At 33.0% G+C, this 16,064-nt stretch overlaps 1 protein-coding gene across 2 annotated transcripts in view; it reads left to right on the forward strand.

Moving 5' to 3' along the window:
- Nucleotides 1-16,064, forward strand: part of LOC106691264 (uncharacterized) — a 59,737-nt gene that overhangs the window by 28,859 nt on the left and 14,814 nt on the right. The window lies entirely within an intron of this gene.

The raw sequence follows: 16,064 nt of genomic DNA on the forward strand, positions 1-16,064 counted from the left end.
ACAAATCATAATGAACTGTTATGAATTCTCACTTTTTGGATAATATTTACTGCCATTCCAATTGATTGCATATTGTTTAGTATGCCATCAAATATGCCTGTGTAAACATAATTTTTCTTTTTATGAGTTTAAACTTGGACACTCGGCAGCCCATGCAGCAAGAAACATTACCTCAGCATTCATAGAAGCGTGTTGTAATGAATAGACCATTCATCAGTAGTTTGAAAATTTTTTGTTTGGTGACACAGATTTTGATAACCAACCCAGAGGAAGACCAGCAGTAATTAACAATGATGAATTTGCTGTGGAAGAATACCCTTGCCAAAAAGTTGCGTTTCACTGCTTCCTAGACAAAAAAATAAGCCTTTTCTCAAAAGGATAATCATGAGTGATGAAAAGTGGATTATATATGACAACAAGTGTTGGTCATGTCAGTGGTTAAATATTTATGAAAGACTGGGACATATGCCAAATTTGTATCTAAAAAAATTATTGGTTTCTGTGTGGTGGTAGATGGTAGAAATAATTCATTTCTCCTTTTTACCCCGGATAGGTGAAACCATCAAATCCGCATTGTACTGCATTGATATTGACATAATGCATCAAAAACTTGTCAAAAAACAACCTGCATTGTTTAATCGGAAGGGACCTATACTCTTACAGGACAGTGCCAGACCTCATGTTTTACAACAGACAGTGAAGAATACTAAACGAGTTGTGTTATGTAGTCCTTTCACACCTTATTTATTCACCAGACTTATTTTCAACATCTGTTCAGAAATTTAGGCAACTTTCTTAAAGGTAAATTTTTTGAAAAGGATACTCAGGTCAAAAACTCATTTTCTGGGATTGAAAAGCTGATAAGACGTTGGAGGAAGGGTATAGAAAATGAGGTAAAGAAAAAATGTATAGAAATTTTGAATAAAAATGTTTTGATTTTATTATGTTGCTTTACTAAATTACCCTTCCTGTAAAAACTGAAATTTCATATGAAACATTCCTATAATAAATTATAGTCCTGAACCCAAGAATGGTATAATTGGGTGAAATTTATTCCTCTTAGAATTTAATTTCCTTCTACTTTTACCCCAAGAATGTGGGGTGGGTGAGTGGGCAGCTATTTGTACTAAATTGTTAACCTAGAGCTATGATTGCAAATTTTCAGCATTATCTAGGTCAGAGATATTAGGTACATTTTAATTTTTTTCTTAAAAAATTATATGATTTTAAATTATAAAAGTTTTATTTTTTTTAAGATAAGTCATTCTTGAGATTCAAAAATGTGAAAGTTAGATAAATAATGTCTGTAGCGTAGGATACTAGCAGACGTGCATTTTCTCTCTGCTTTGTTGAAAGAACCATCGGGTGTCGAAAATCCATTCACACTTCTTCGACTCTTCAGGATAAAGTATCGACCGAATCTGTCGTGAATCACTTGAGAGTACAATTCTTTCTGAAGAATCAATTGCCGATTCACCTCCCCACCTCTAATAATTAAACTAATTAGTTTTACTGCTTAATCCAGTTTTTAGGATTTATATTTCAGCTCTAAATATTTTAGATATACACAAGTATTTAAAAAAATCGAGTAGGAAAAGATTTATAAATTGTTGGTGATTTACCTCAACCGGGTATTTTGGAACCAATTATATTAATATTTTATAATACTGTATCATATATTACAGTATTATAAAATATTAATATTTAAAATCCTACTAAGACTGAGAACATGTTTGAATAATATTTGTTGAAGGGCTATGTAATTGATTTGGATAGAACCGATATACGAAATATTTTTCCTTTTGCAAATTTCAGACTAAAAGATAGAACACAAAGTTAAAAACCAATAATTTTACATCAATTTCAAATAAGCTTATAATTTTAGTGAACAATAGAAGTTGTATAATATTTAGTTTGAGCAAAGGGCAATCAATCCTATGGGCAATTGATGTTAGTCAATTAAATAAAGGGATAAACTCATAACTGTTGGAACTTAGAATTAGAATTTTTTTTTTCAAAAATATTTTTTGTGTGTTAATGTAATTAATACGTACTATTTCAACGATTATAATTAAATAAAATATAAAAATAATTGACTAAAAACTACTAAGAAAAGGATTAATAGTAGTAAGATGGCCCGAGTGGTTGTCAAAAAAGGTTCAAAAGTAGCAGACAAATCTATTTATTGAAAATATTTTCTGCTACTTCTATTTTTGACCTCCACTTGGATCATCTTCCTACCATCATCACATAGGTTCAACTACTAATCTTCCAAAAACCGTGGTACATAATAGTCATAATCAACGAAAAAAATGTATTAGTAAAAGTATGAATTTTGAAAGATTAGGCAAGTAAAAATACAGATTTTTTTTTATATACTTAAGGGACTTTTAATATTTTTTGTTCTATAACCCTGCTATTGTTTTTAGATGAGTAGTGTGTGTGCTTGTGTGAATGGGACACCACTATTCTCAGACAATCACAAACATTTGTTTCCTTAAACTCTGGTTATATTTAACGCCTAATGGCGAGTGAATTCTCGGAAGGCAGTACGGAGCCCCCTCGACCCCCGAAGAAGGCCTCAAGGGGATGCCGAATTTGCATGTATCAAAACTTAACCCCGACTCGCAGTTGTGCTCCACCCAGCAGTAAAATGGAATTTCTATTCTTCCTCCTCCTAAGTGTGGATACGTCTTTATTAATTCTAACTCTTTCACTTTGCCATTGTTTCCGCACTTTTGTCTCGTTTAATTAAAATTTCATCGCTTTGTTCCTGCTTCAGTTTATTCAGACAAGAAATTCGGCAAAGTTTCATTTCATTTTCCGCTCATTTATCTTTCTCTTTCTTTCTTATTTCTCCACTCCCCTTCTTTCCGTTTATCCTGTAAACGGACTTACATTACGCAGTTACGGATAACATTATGCAGTTAACTTAAAGTTGTATTTGCCTTTATTTAAATTCGGTCATTTAGATTTCGTTTGATTCATTCTTGATTGAAATTTTACTTTTTAGAAAATTATTAACTGTATCCTTTTTCAACCAGTCAGCACTAACTGAATCCTATCACCTACATCCCAGCTTGCCCTTTAAACCTTTATCCGTACGTTATCTATTGGGTAGCTAGAGATGGAAACATCGGGAGTATTTAAATTTTTAAAAAATACTAAAAACAAATTTTTTTTTTCGTTATGATTCACCTTCTAATCAATCACTCAAAGTAGTCTTATATTTATATTTACGTTTAGAAAGAGGCCCATACGTTACGCTCTTTGAAATTGGGGAACGATACCGAAAGAACAGGATTAAATGAAAGTCACTACTATGAAGTTAAAGGTATCTAAAACGTGTAAATCACGTTATAGCTAAAAGAAAAAAATTGTTTTTCCAATTTACCAATACGTTGGTAAAAGCGTGAAATATTTAAAATTTCCTGTGAAAGTATATATATTTGTGTTCCTATATATAAGTCCTTATTTATTAGCTAAATGTTTGCTAGTTAATATATAAATATGAAATGTAACAAGCAGCATTCTTAGTAAGTCCTAAGAGTTTTAGATTGATTTTTTTATCTCATTTGAAAATCTGGGAGGAATATTGTGGCAATGTTATTATAGATAGTCTTCTGAGTTGTACGATGTCTCGTGATTTTTCTTTATGTGTGTACTGAACCCAAGGTATTGATGTGATATCAATGTACACAATGAGACAAGTATTATGAAGAAATAAAAAAAGAAGGAAAAATTTTGCTATAGATGGGAAATAGATACTAGGTCTTACCCTGAAGGCGTGTAGAGAGAGAGGCACACCCCTCTCAATGGTAAGTGGCTTCACCAATGGGGCAGTTGCCTGCTCACTTATACCCTTAGTTCCGGTCGGTAGGACTGACTTCCGCAGAGAAGAGGGTTCTGGCTATGAGTAAGCTCTTCTTTGCAGCTTCTACTTTATCTTCTACTATCTCTTTGAATACTTATGTTCTTCAAACTATAACAACCATTGGATTTAGTTTCTAGCTAAAAGCGTAATTTTATTTTTTTAAAATTCAGTGTAGATTTAATGTGAACAACTTTGCATGTTAAGTGTGTGAAAGATCATGAACTACTGGCCTGATCGATTCAGCCTTTGCAGAGTTTAGAAGCTACATTAAGAGGGATGATCATACCTTTTTTGAATTGTCAAAAAAAGTTAATCAATACCCTACTACTGGGTTATATGACAATTCGTAAATTGTTTATTGATTCCATCTATTTTGTTTAAACTAACTGTCTAGGGAGGGCTGTATATTTTTATTTATACATATCATAATTGTATTTTTTTTTTTTTACTTACCGTATTTTATTATTATTATTTAATTTTGTGAGTACTATTGGTTATTTACAATTTTTTTTCTTTCTTTTTTCTGTATGAGGGCTATAAAAGTGGTATATGACAGAATTTAAATATTTTTTAATGCGCAAAACACTTAACCTAATGTGACCAATTTTTTTTAAACTTAAACTACTTTTCCTGCTTCCTCCACGTACATAAGAGAAGTTTGGAGGAAACGGGCAGGTGGGGTATAATGGGAAAACACCATATAAGGTGGAAGACTACTGTCTGCATGAAACTTTATCACTAGTTAGCAGCTATTGTTCCGATATAGTCTGGTCCCATTCTCGTGCAGGGATTTGAACGAAAACTATGTATAATTACTAGTCAAAACTGATGAGTCTGCCAAGTATAGGTAGGGGAAATAAAAAATGGTGGCAGTTTCAAAACCTTAAAAAGACATTAGTTTTTCATTATAAAACTACTAACAACACTAGAAAATCTAACAGACCATTATTTAAAGAAGAATAAATTTTCTGAAATATTAGCCCTAATAGAGCTATTTACGTCCAATAGTTCTCGAGATATAGCCTTTTAAAAAGCAACATTTCATAAAAATATACTGAAATATCAGTAGTTAGTTAATTTATTTTGATAAATCTATATCTTAGGAACTATGTGACGTACAGATGTCCATCAGCAATCATTTATCTGCTCTAAAAGTTTAAGTGGCAATTTATGATTTCTTGTTTTTCGGACAATAAGTTTGATTTATGAAAAACTTTATTTCAGAAACCATTAGACGTACAGATGTCTGCACTCAAATTAAAGCTAGTTAAATTTACTATAAAATCGTTAATAATGTTTATCTTTGTCGGCGTAGTAGTCTTATATTTGACGAAATAAACTCACAAGATGATAATTTCTAGTTGTTAGTATAAAATATTGGATTTTTGAAAAAATATATCTCTAGACCCATAATACGCACATATGTCTGCCAACACACAAAAGAAATGAAATTTAACTTACTATAAAGTAGTTTATGACACTTATCTTCGTAGGGGTAGTAGTTTTTGTGATATTAACATATGAATATAAATTTGGCAAATGAAAATTTGTCTGAACGACTATAAATCAATTTATTTTAGCAAACTTCATGAAAAGTACTACGTAGATAAACGTCGTAAAGTACTTTATGGCTCATTAAAATAGCTTTAATTTGAGTGCTAATAGACATCTGTACGTCACATAGTTCCTGAGATATAGATTTCTCAAAATAAATAAACATTTTTATGAAATGTTGCTTTTTAAAAAGCTATATCGCGAGAACTATTGAACGTAAATAGCTCTATTAGGGCTTACATTTTAGCAAATTTACGCTATTTCAAATGATGTTCTCTTAGATTTTCTATTTTTTTTAATAGTTGTAAAGATATAGAGCTCCGAATAAAAAATTAATTATTTTTAACGTTTTGAAACAGCCGCCATTATTTATTCCCCCTACCTATGCTTGGCAGACTCATCAATTTTGACTAGTAATTATACCTAGTTTTCAATTAAGTAATCGAAAATTAGGGTGAAATAACTGTCTTTTTTCTCCTCTTGGGCTCTTGTACTATGATGTAGGAGGGAGCGCTACTGATCAGTCTTAGAGAAAACTTTAGATAGTTAAATTCGTTAAATTGAGTGAAAAAGTGGCTTAAATTGGAAAACGTCGTGATTATGTATTTAATTTATGTTAGAAATAATAATTATTTCCCAACTCAACTTTGCACTGAAAATTATTGTGAAGGGTATAAAAAATGTTTTTTAAGAAAACTTTGGATACCCAGGAAGGATTCGAACATGGTATGAAACAAGGATTGAGTAATAGTGCCCGATAATAAGATTGAACATTAGTTATAGATGTTTGTATCCACATGAGGAAATCGAACCACCCAAGAAGTGATTAGGCATTTCACCATCCTCTGATGACAACACCAATTGTGATTATGTAACAATTATAATTGTAACCACAGCAATTATGACAAAACAACCACAGGCACACTCTATTCTATACATGACGCGTTCGTTGGCTGCACTAAGTTGATCTGTTCCGAAGCATTAGCCCCTTGGTCTTCCCTAAGGCTTTCAAGAACAGTCGCCCGCCCATGATAAAGCGCAGAGACGCACCTCCGCACCATTGGCCCTCCCTCGCCATAATTTCAATTATCGATTAGATTTTTCTTATGGTTTCCTCCCTCCAGATCTTTATCTGGATGCCCGTCGGGGAGAAAGATGCAACGTTTCAATTACGTGAAGCCCTCTCCACTGGCGATCGAATTCTTTTTTTAAGGATTCTCAGGATAATGGAAGGAGCAGGAGGAAGGACGCTTCTATTCAGACCTTTCTGATTATTCCGATTCGGGCCGAGATAACCGAAACAACCGCTTTGATTGAACAAACTTGAAGAAAACCAATCAAATTAACTCTGAAGAGGATTTTTTTAGTGTATTAACGTTACTTTTAGAAAAAAAACAAAAACAAACATCATGTGTGTATGCTTTTTAGTTTTCTTGAAGTTTGATTATTTCTATAATGCATGTTTTTTTTGTTTTTTATTCTGCTATAACAAAATTTCAACCTTAATATACATAGAAAAAATACGCTATGTATACAAATATACAATGTACTATTTATTGATAAATATTAATACAATAAAGGAGAATCTTGTTTGTTGTTATAAAGAGTAATGAGTATTGAAGCTCATAGTTTACATTCATATTATATACATAGGATATAATAATGAAAAATTAAATAAACCAGAAAGAAAACAATGATAATAATAATAAAAATAAGTTTAATTACTTTATAATAATACTTACTAAATAGTAGCAAAATAATATAATCACAAAATAAAGAAAATAAAAATAGCCAATAACTTCACATCAATTTAAAGTGGGCCTATGATTCCAGTGAGCCATGAATGTTGTATAATATTGTTAGCTTTATTTTATATTTTAACTCACATGAAGTTAGTCGGGGGAGGGAATCAGAGAGTTACGGTTAGCTAAGAGGACATTAAAGGTTTAAACGAGACTTGGGCAAAAATTAGTTATGAATAAACATATAAATGGCTAAATTCATGGATAAATTTTTTAGTTATTAATGGCTCATTATTTAATATTTAATAACTATTTATCATTATTTAATGTCAATGTAATTAAAGTTGTATTTATAATTAATCTTTACCCACCTCTGGGTATACTTATTTTTATTGTGTAAGTGCCAAAAACCTGTCAAGGTGTTACATGATTCTATGATCACCTGACGTTGGACTCATGATAGTGGGACCCATTGTGTGTCCGAGTGTCCCGCTATGAGCTTCTTCCTAACTTCTGAACATTCGTTTTATGATACATTCAATTCAACTGGGACAAACTTTCATAGCATCGTATGGCAACGGATTAAGCCTACAATCTTTTAGACAGTCGTGTAGGCCTTCAAGTTAGACCAAAACGTTTACAAAGAAAAATGTTCCACTTTTGTTGTTCTCTTCACTTACTCTCCAAAAAATTTTAATTTTAGGGTCTTTAGTTAATCGTATGAAAACGAAATTCTACACGGTCTCTTGCTTTCTCCTTCCATCTGCCAACCTTCAAGAGCTTCAAATCGTCCTCCACATCGTCCAGCCATCTGATTCTCTTTACCGTTTGCCATCTGGTTTGCCATAAACCATCTTTTTGGGAATCATTTCATCGGGCATCCTCTCAACGTGTCCTAACAACATTAATCTTGCACTTTTTATTAACACCACGATTCTGGGTTTTCCGTACAAATTTATCAGTTCCTCATTCCTTCTTCTTCTCCAGACTCCATTCTCCGAGACTCCTCCCCATATCCTTCTCAATACTTTTCCAGGAGTTGAGCATCTGTTCTGCTTTTCTTGTCAAGGCCCATGTTTCTCCCCCGTTGATCACTACTGGCCTTACGATGGTTTTGTAAATGACCACTATCATCCTTTTAGAGAGAGCTCTAAAAATCAGTATTTTCTGCAGAGAGAAATAACATTTATTCCCTGTTGCTATCCTGGCTTCTATTTCGCTCTCTACTTTGTTATCATCTGTAACCAGGGTTCCCAGGTTAGAAATCCTTATATGTCTTATAAATAATTTGATTACGCATATTTATTACTCTGTTATCTTTAACTGTTATCTACGAATCAGATAAAACTGAATAACAGCGTTCCATCTTTCACAATCAGTACTACCAATTTTAAATGCTATTTAAATTAACATTTTTTTCCCAGTGTGATAAGTAAGCAGACTTCTTGGGTTTGGAAAATTATGGAATTCACAGTAGTCTTCATTATCCTTCTGATGGTATCTAAGCCCGCTAACAGACAGACTATTAGAACAAGACATAGGACCTCTATGACCCATGTTTGGGCGATAGCGAAGCAGTTGATAAGGGTCGTTGTTGGGGCCACTGGGACTGCCACCCGGTAAAGTCCCTCTCGATATGACCAACTTTATGCCCCTGATTTAGCTATATTCGATTCTCGGCCATACATTAAGTCAAGAGTTGTCTTATCGTGCCTATGTTAGGAATTGCTTTCTGCATCGATTTATAAGGGTCATCATCCTTAGTTCTTGATCTGGTTTAAACAATCTTATGAATTAGATATCAAATTTATTTTTATATCTTACTAGCAGTATGTTTTGCTAGATATTATGCTTTATAAAATATAATTATTAAATTATAAGACATATCTTTTTTTACTCAATATTTTACTAGGGTTCAAATCTTATCTGTATAATAAAACCCGTTTGTATGTTTTTTTAATCGACATTGGGGGTACTTTAGAGCCTATTATTCGTGTCCATTTATAAGTCATATCTACGGAAAATTTATGATTATGTACAGGAGGTACTGCAGAGACCCTTCTCCTTTTCCATTTCTGATTTATATCTATGGAAAAATCATTATTAAAGCTCTAATTTATTTATGATGAACATACTGATAAATGATGAATTAAAGGTTAAATTAATATTATGTTCAGAGATAGGGTGAGAGTGAGTAGGTGATTATTACAAGTGATTAAAATCGTCCTTTTTATCGGGTTTCCTACACGTAAAGTAATAAAACTTATAACGTGCCTGAAAACAACCGCTGAACACTTTGATGTTGTTAAGATGTAACTACGGAAACAAGTTCATTACAAGAACTGTTCAATTTAAGTGCGAATATGATATTTTTGTCATTGAAAGCGGAGGATAATATAAATAAAATAGTTAAAATTTAAAACACATTTGAATGAAGCTTTAATGTCGTTTTGACACTGTTCCTAAACTAAGTATGGAAACACTCCATCATAATACCATCTCCCATTTCCCTTCTCAAAATTAATCATATTATGTTGGTTAGGGATGGTTATTTGATTCTATTTGCTCATCTAGACAATAAAAAAAAAAATGTTTTGTCTTTTCTGTAGGGTTGATCTTATACTTGAAAATTTAGTGTCATGACGTATTTATACTGTCACAATTTACTTCATACGGTCGCGTTGCTTAAACTTGAACAATTTTCATCATAAACTTTAATAATTATGTACTTTATTTTTTTAAAATCAATAGATTGTAATTAAAGGAAATATTAACTATTATAATAGGAAATAGAAATGGAATGATACGTTATTGTGAAAAATATTGATGTCCTAATAAAAGGAAAATAATTCAAAATCTACAATTTTTCCTTTTTAATACGAAAGAACTATCCCTTTGCTGAAATTTAGATTTAAATTTTGTTAAATTTAAATAGAAGAGAAATTTCGTATAACATCACCCGTTTCGGTACGGTTCGTTTGGCTCATTAGAAAAATATTTCAACATCTTGAAAGCATGATATTGATCGCATAGATGGTAGTTATTAAATGTTATGATTAACCGCTAAAGTTATTGATTTATGATCCCGAATTCGATAATGACTGTCGTTTTGTGTGCCTTGATTAAGGACAGTTGTAATTGAGATAGGAGAGTACATTACACCATACTTACCGATATTTAAATAAATAGAAAAAAAAATAAACAAACTAAAAGTGAATGTTAAATTAAATAAAACAAACATATTAAACACATTCATTCCTGAATACAGTATTAATTGTCACTATGCAAAATTACTTGCAGAATCTTGTCCTCTCACTTGTGGGGGAAAAGGCAGAATTCCCTCAAGAGGATCCATGCAATTCTCTCTCAACAGCGTCCCTGATATTGAAATCCAGTGGAGATGAAGTGCGTTAGCCGCAGATGAATGTTTCTTCTTTAGTTTATTGATTTATTTAGATTTTTTTTCTGTTGTACTTACTGATCACCAATTTAATGATTATTATATTTATCCAAATCTCATTATACTCATGATATTAATCCCTTACATTAATATTCATAATAAAATTTGCTATTTATTTATTTTTTTCAATTCTTAGATCATTTATAATTCTTCCTTTATTATAGTCAATATTTTTCTTACATATAATTATCTGATCACAGAAATTTGAGCGTAGTATGAACTAAGCCTTAGCATGTCACTTACCTCTCAGTCTGATTTTAATTACCGACCAAGCCCGGACTGAATAGACGGATTAGACTGACTGACTCTTTTCACTTAAACTGGAAGCAGGCTCCGCTCTCTCGTGTAATATTATTCATAATTCCAGGCAGGCCCTTCGTTTAACGGATTAGTCCTGCCTTTCTTCTCTTACTCTCTGTCCTGATAAATAATTTTGGAAACACATTCAGCTTCCATTAAGGTCACCCAGTCTTTTCTCTTGGTCCGTCCTTTCTGCTTTAGCTTGATTCATTGTCTTTGGAACGGTTTCTCATTAGTTCACAAGAAAAATTAATTATTATAGCGATGAAATAAAAAAGGTTCTATTTATCTTGTATAATAAATAACATCATAAAAAAACTTTACATAAAATTTTACATTTTAATTTTTTTTTTTATTTAATATAATTTACAACTGTACAAAATAATGCAATAAGTAAATATGTTTTATATTTCATATACACTTGAAAATCTTGGGAAGGAACCACCCAACGGTGGTACTTCAAACATTAATTTAAATTAGAAGGTCCCGTGGCCATCTTCTTTTCAGACGCCTCGGAGGATCATCAGGGATTGTTAAGGATGAAAGATTAAGAATTAATGGGTTAGGATGGTTAAGGAGTTTGGAATGAAAAGATGCATATCTGTATTGGGCCAATTCTGCAACGAATGGGATGTTAAGGTCTTTGTGATTGAGTTTATTTGTAACGTAATAAGGAGCATCAAGGATTTTACGTAGGATTTTGGATTGAAAGAATTTGATGGTTTGGTGGAGCCCCAGAGCTCAATTCCATATGTCCAAATTGGTCTGATTATCGTGGTGTATACTAATTTTTTGTAGTGAACGGGAAGTTTAGAGCGTTTGTCAAGTAAGTGTTGTAGCAATCGGAATCTACAAGCAGTTTCTTGTCGTTTCAGTCTTGTGTGTGGATTCCAAGTAAGTCTCTTGTCAAGATGGAGTCCTAAGTATCGAATCTGTTCAACAGGCGTTAGGGGAGTATTTAGAAAGAATACTGTAGGACATGAGGGCAGAGGTTTACGACGGAGAGTAGGTGGGATTTGTCAGGATTTATTTTGATTCTCCAGGTTTGACACCATTCTTCAATAGATGTTATGTGTGTCTAGTGTTTGTGATGTATCAGTTGGATCATTTTAATTTTAAAAGTGTAAACTATGATTATAGTTATTATAATGATATAAAGTGAAACAAATTCCATGATATTTTCAAAATAAAGAATAATGTACAATTGGATTTAATAATTGTTCTCAACATGCTTAACTGAATTAAAAAAAAAAAAATTTTAGTAACTGCCCTAATAATATCAACTTCACACACACAAAAAAAAAAGATTTGAGGACGAATTCTTATCACTTTTTTGATCCAGCGCGTGTAGTATACATAAATCACAAAAAAAAAAGAAAACTTTTTTTTATAATCTTGACGATTTACGTGTAGAAAAAGTCTATAATAATAAAAACTGTAGTATACTTCTGCTGACAGTGCTGTATAACCCTCTCCTGTGTTAATTTCTAAGTTATATCTGTAGTATTGCACTGCATAGACCCTAATCGGTGTATATTTCTAATTTATATCAATAGAAAATTTATGATATGAAAGTTTTCAGGGTACGGTATAGCTCCTACTCCTTGTTCATATCTTAGTTATGCCAATTTATATTTTATGATTAAGCCTTTTATAATTTATCAATGCCTTAAGAAATGAGGGATGGGAATAAGTAAATAATAAATTAAAAGCTAAATAAAAAAAAATTAGCTATGAGAGATTGGAGAGGAGAGAACTCTTCCTTCTCTTTCTCCGAGGAAAGAGTAACTTAAACGAAGAATAAATTTTTAAATTTTAGTATTATATTAATGGTTGTTTTTTATTTCTTTTTGGGAACTGAGAATCAATTTGATCTTATACCGACTGTTTTATTCTAAATTTTAAAGGTGTAAATTTCACCAGATTATTTATTTTTGTTTAATCTTTGTTAGTCCTTTGTGATATACGGGCTTCAGGACATTACAAGACAACTCAACGTGACGTGAAGCCTTTTAATTAAATCGGTCTTGTAGAGTTTCAAGGACAAATTGATGCCCTTCCTTTCAGGAAATTAAGGAGCTTGTTCATTAGCTGTTTCATTAATTCAGTTCTTTCGCTTCCAAACAGTCTCTAGCTTACTATGGCTGCTGATAATATTCTATGGCTTTCTGTTTGCACATTTGTTAGATTTATTTATTAAATAAGCCTTAAAGAACGAAAATAATTTTTACTTTCACTTGCTTATACATAAAATATATAGAAGAAAAAAGTATTGTAAATAAAATTTGAATTTTAGTTTATGACGTTAATAAATGTTTGAGGTTTCCTGAGTCCAAAAAATCAATTCTCGCAAAATGGTATGTGTGGTTGTAACAGCCTTGCTAAAAAAATGAAAAGTCTTACGAAACTGAAACTGCATATTTAATGCGTGTATATGGTCTGGGGTGCCATGAATGCTCTTTAATGGAAGCAGTGCTTTTGACCGGGTATGGCATTCCGGATTGCTTTTCAAGCTCAAATCCATATTACCCCAAACCTTATACCCTCCGCTCCTACCTCTCAGATTGTTCCTTTCGAGTTCGCAGTGGTCCTGAGTACTCAAATATCTACCCCATCGAGGCAGGAGTTCCCCAAGGGAGTGTCCTGGGTCCTGTCCTCTACATCCTCTTCACTGTTGACATTCCCATCACTCCAGACACATTCCTGGCAACATTTGCTGATGATACAGCTATCCTATCCTTCCATCCCGATCCTGTAACAGCCTCATCCAATCTCCAAAAACACCTCACCCGGATTGAGCAATGGTGCAACCAATGCCGGATAAAAGTCAATGTATCGAAATGGACCCATGTGACTTTCACTCTCCGCCGAAGCTTCTGTCCACCTGTTACTCTTAATAATATACCTTTTCCCAGATCCGACACAGTGCGATACCTCGGATTCATTTTGGACAAAAGACTCACCTGGAACCAACATAACAGACTCAAAAGACAAGAACTCAACAGACGATTCAGGCAACTATACCGACTGCTCAGCCGGACCTCTCATCTTTCACTAGAAAACAAACTACTAATTTATAAGACTATACTCCGACCTATCTGGATCTACGGACTTGAACTTTGGGGAACAGCTAAACCGTCGAACATCAAACGTATCCAATCCTTTCAATCCAAAATCCTTAGAACCATAGTTAATGCACCCTACTACGCTTCCAACAGAACACTACACCATGACCTACATATCCCTTTTGTCCTTGATATCATACCAAACAAATTCTCAAAATTCCATATACACCTTTCCAACCATCCTAATCCTTTGGTTCAAACCTTATCTAGTTCCACCCATCCCTACAGCCCACCTAGAAGGTTGAAACGGCAGTGCCCAAGAGACTTATTAAAATAAAAATGAGTAACTGGAGTTCTGGCAATGGTCAGATTCTCCACTCAAGTTAAATGTTTGCGGCTTTAGCGCACTTGCTCAGCCTCCACTGGCTCATTACCAGTGATGCGGCGAGAGGGATGCGCTGGAATCTTTTGAGCTCTGCTCTACCCCTCACACGTGGGGGATAGAGTGGACTCAGGGATCCTCAGGTCGATTCTGTAAATATTGTATATATTATTTTATCATTATGTTATTTTATTTATTTATTTTTCATACAGATAGTCTGATTATGTTCATTTGTCTATTCTTTTGTTTGTATATATTTTAAGAGAGTTTTTTTTTTATTTTATTTTATTTTATTTATTATTTTAGTATGTATGAGATCATTCATCACTATTACCTATTGCCCACAACTGTGTGGCAGATTGTAATATCTACCAATAAATAAATCTATCAATCTTAAAATCTAAATTGAAGCAGTATGAAAGGGCTTAAATAACGAATGTCTGAAACATCTTCTACCAAAGCACCTTTAATTTTGTTTATTTGAAAAAAATAAATGCAACTCTCAATGTTATCAATAATAAAAAAATACGAAATATTAAAGGATTTTATGAATTAATACGGGAGAAAATAGAAACTGGATCGGAACAAAATCTAGACCGCCTGATCTCTCCTGATTGCATGCATATGTTTATGGCTTTGTTAAACTGTTTTATTCTTGGCAGGAAAATGTTAATATTCGTTATTTCCACCGCAAGTATGTATTTTTATTGCAACAGAAGAATACAAATATTTTCTCAAAACTCTAACCCATTCTGGTCTTGGTCTTTTTTTTTTTTGATAATCGGAAAAACTAGCGATTACTTCAACATGATTCCAACAATCTGCTCAAAACTTGGTGAGCGTAAGTAGAGTCAAATTTCCACAAACTCATTCGTGTCATGGACTACGGGGGTCCGAAGATGCGCGGCGCCCTGGATTGTTGCCTACATTGCAATAATTCAGCACGGATGCAGAATATATGACATCATAGGTAATATTTTTTTATAACCTTTTTGCTAATGGTCCGGTTCGTATAAGCCATCTGCTAATTACTGCGGAAGGTAGTGGGCCATACTGAGAGAAAAGGATCTCCACTCAGTGGTGATGAGGAGATGTCGGAACTGGGTCAGGGTGGACAAAGACATAGCGGCCATTAACCCTCTCGTAGTGCCATCCATCTGCTAGCCGTACCCTGATTGGATGGTCCTCTTCTCATTGGTGATGCGGTGTGGTGTGGTCAGTTGTTGGTTGTGCAATATTGATGTGTCCATGCTTGGCCCGAGAACAAATTCATTCAAAATTATTACCAGTTACTACACTATGCTATACTATATATATCCTATATATAAATAAAAATATATATTGATATTTTTATATCGTTTCGCCACATAAAAAAAAATGCTAATCTTTTGTTGCTTAATTTGGGTTCATTTGATCCGTTACATGATTGTTTTGGTTTCTGAGAACAACATTTATGATCCCAGAAGAATACTAATGTCAGTTAACTTTAATTTGATGTAACTAATTGTTTTTTTATTTTCTAGTTTTAAATTGCTATCGTTTATTCCGACTTTGGTTTCAGGTTAGATGGGACTTTAGACATTATAAAGTACGTTCATTCATTTCATTAGTTGATTTCATAATTTTAAGTGGAACTAAAGGCATTTTGGGGCCTCCTGACATCTCTACAGAGGTAAAATCACTGAGC

Source organism: Halyomorpha halys, unplaced genomic scaffold (assembly GCF_000696795.3).
Source record: "Halyomorpha halys isolate HHAL.00 unplaced genomic scaffold, Hhal_1.1 Scaffold2195.1, whole genome shotgun sequence".
NCBI lineage: Eukaryota > Metazoa > Arthropoda > Insecta > Hemiptera > Pentatomidae > Halyomorpha > Halyomorpha halys.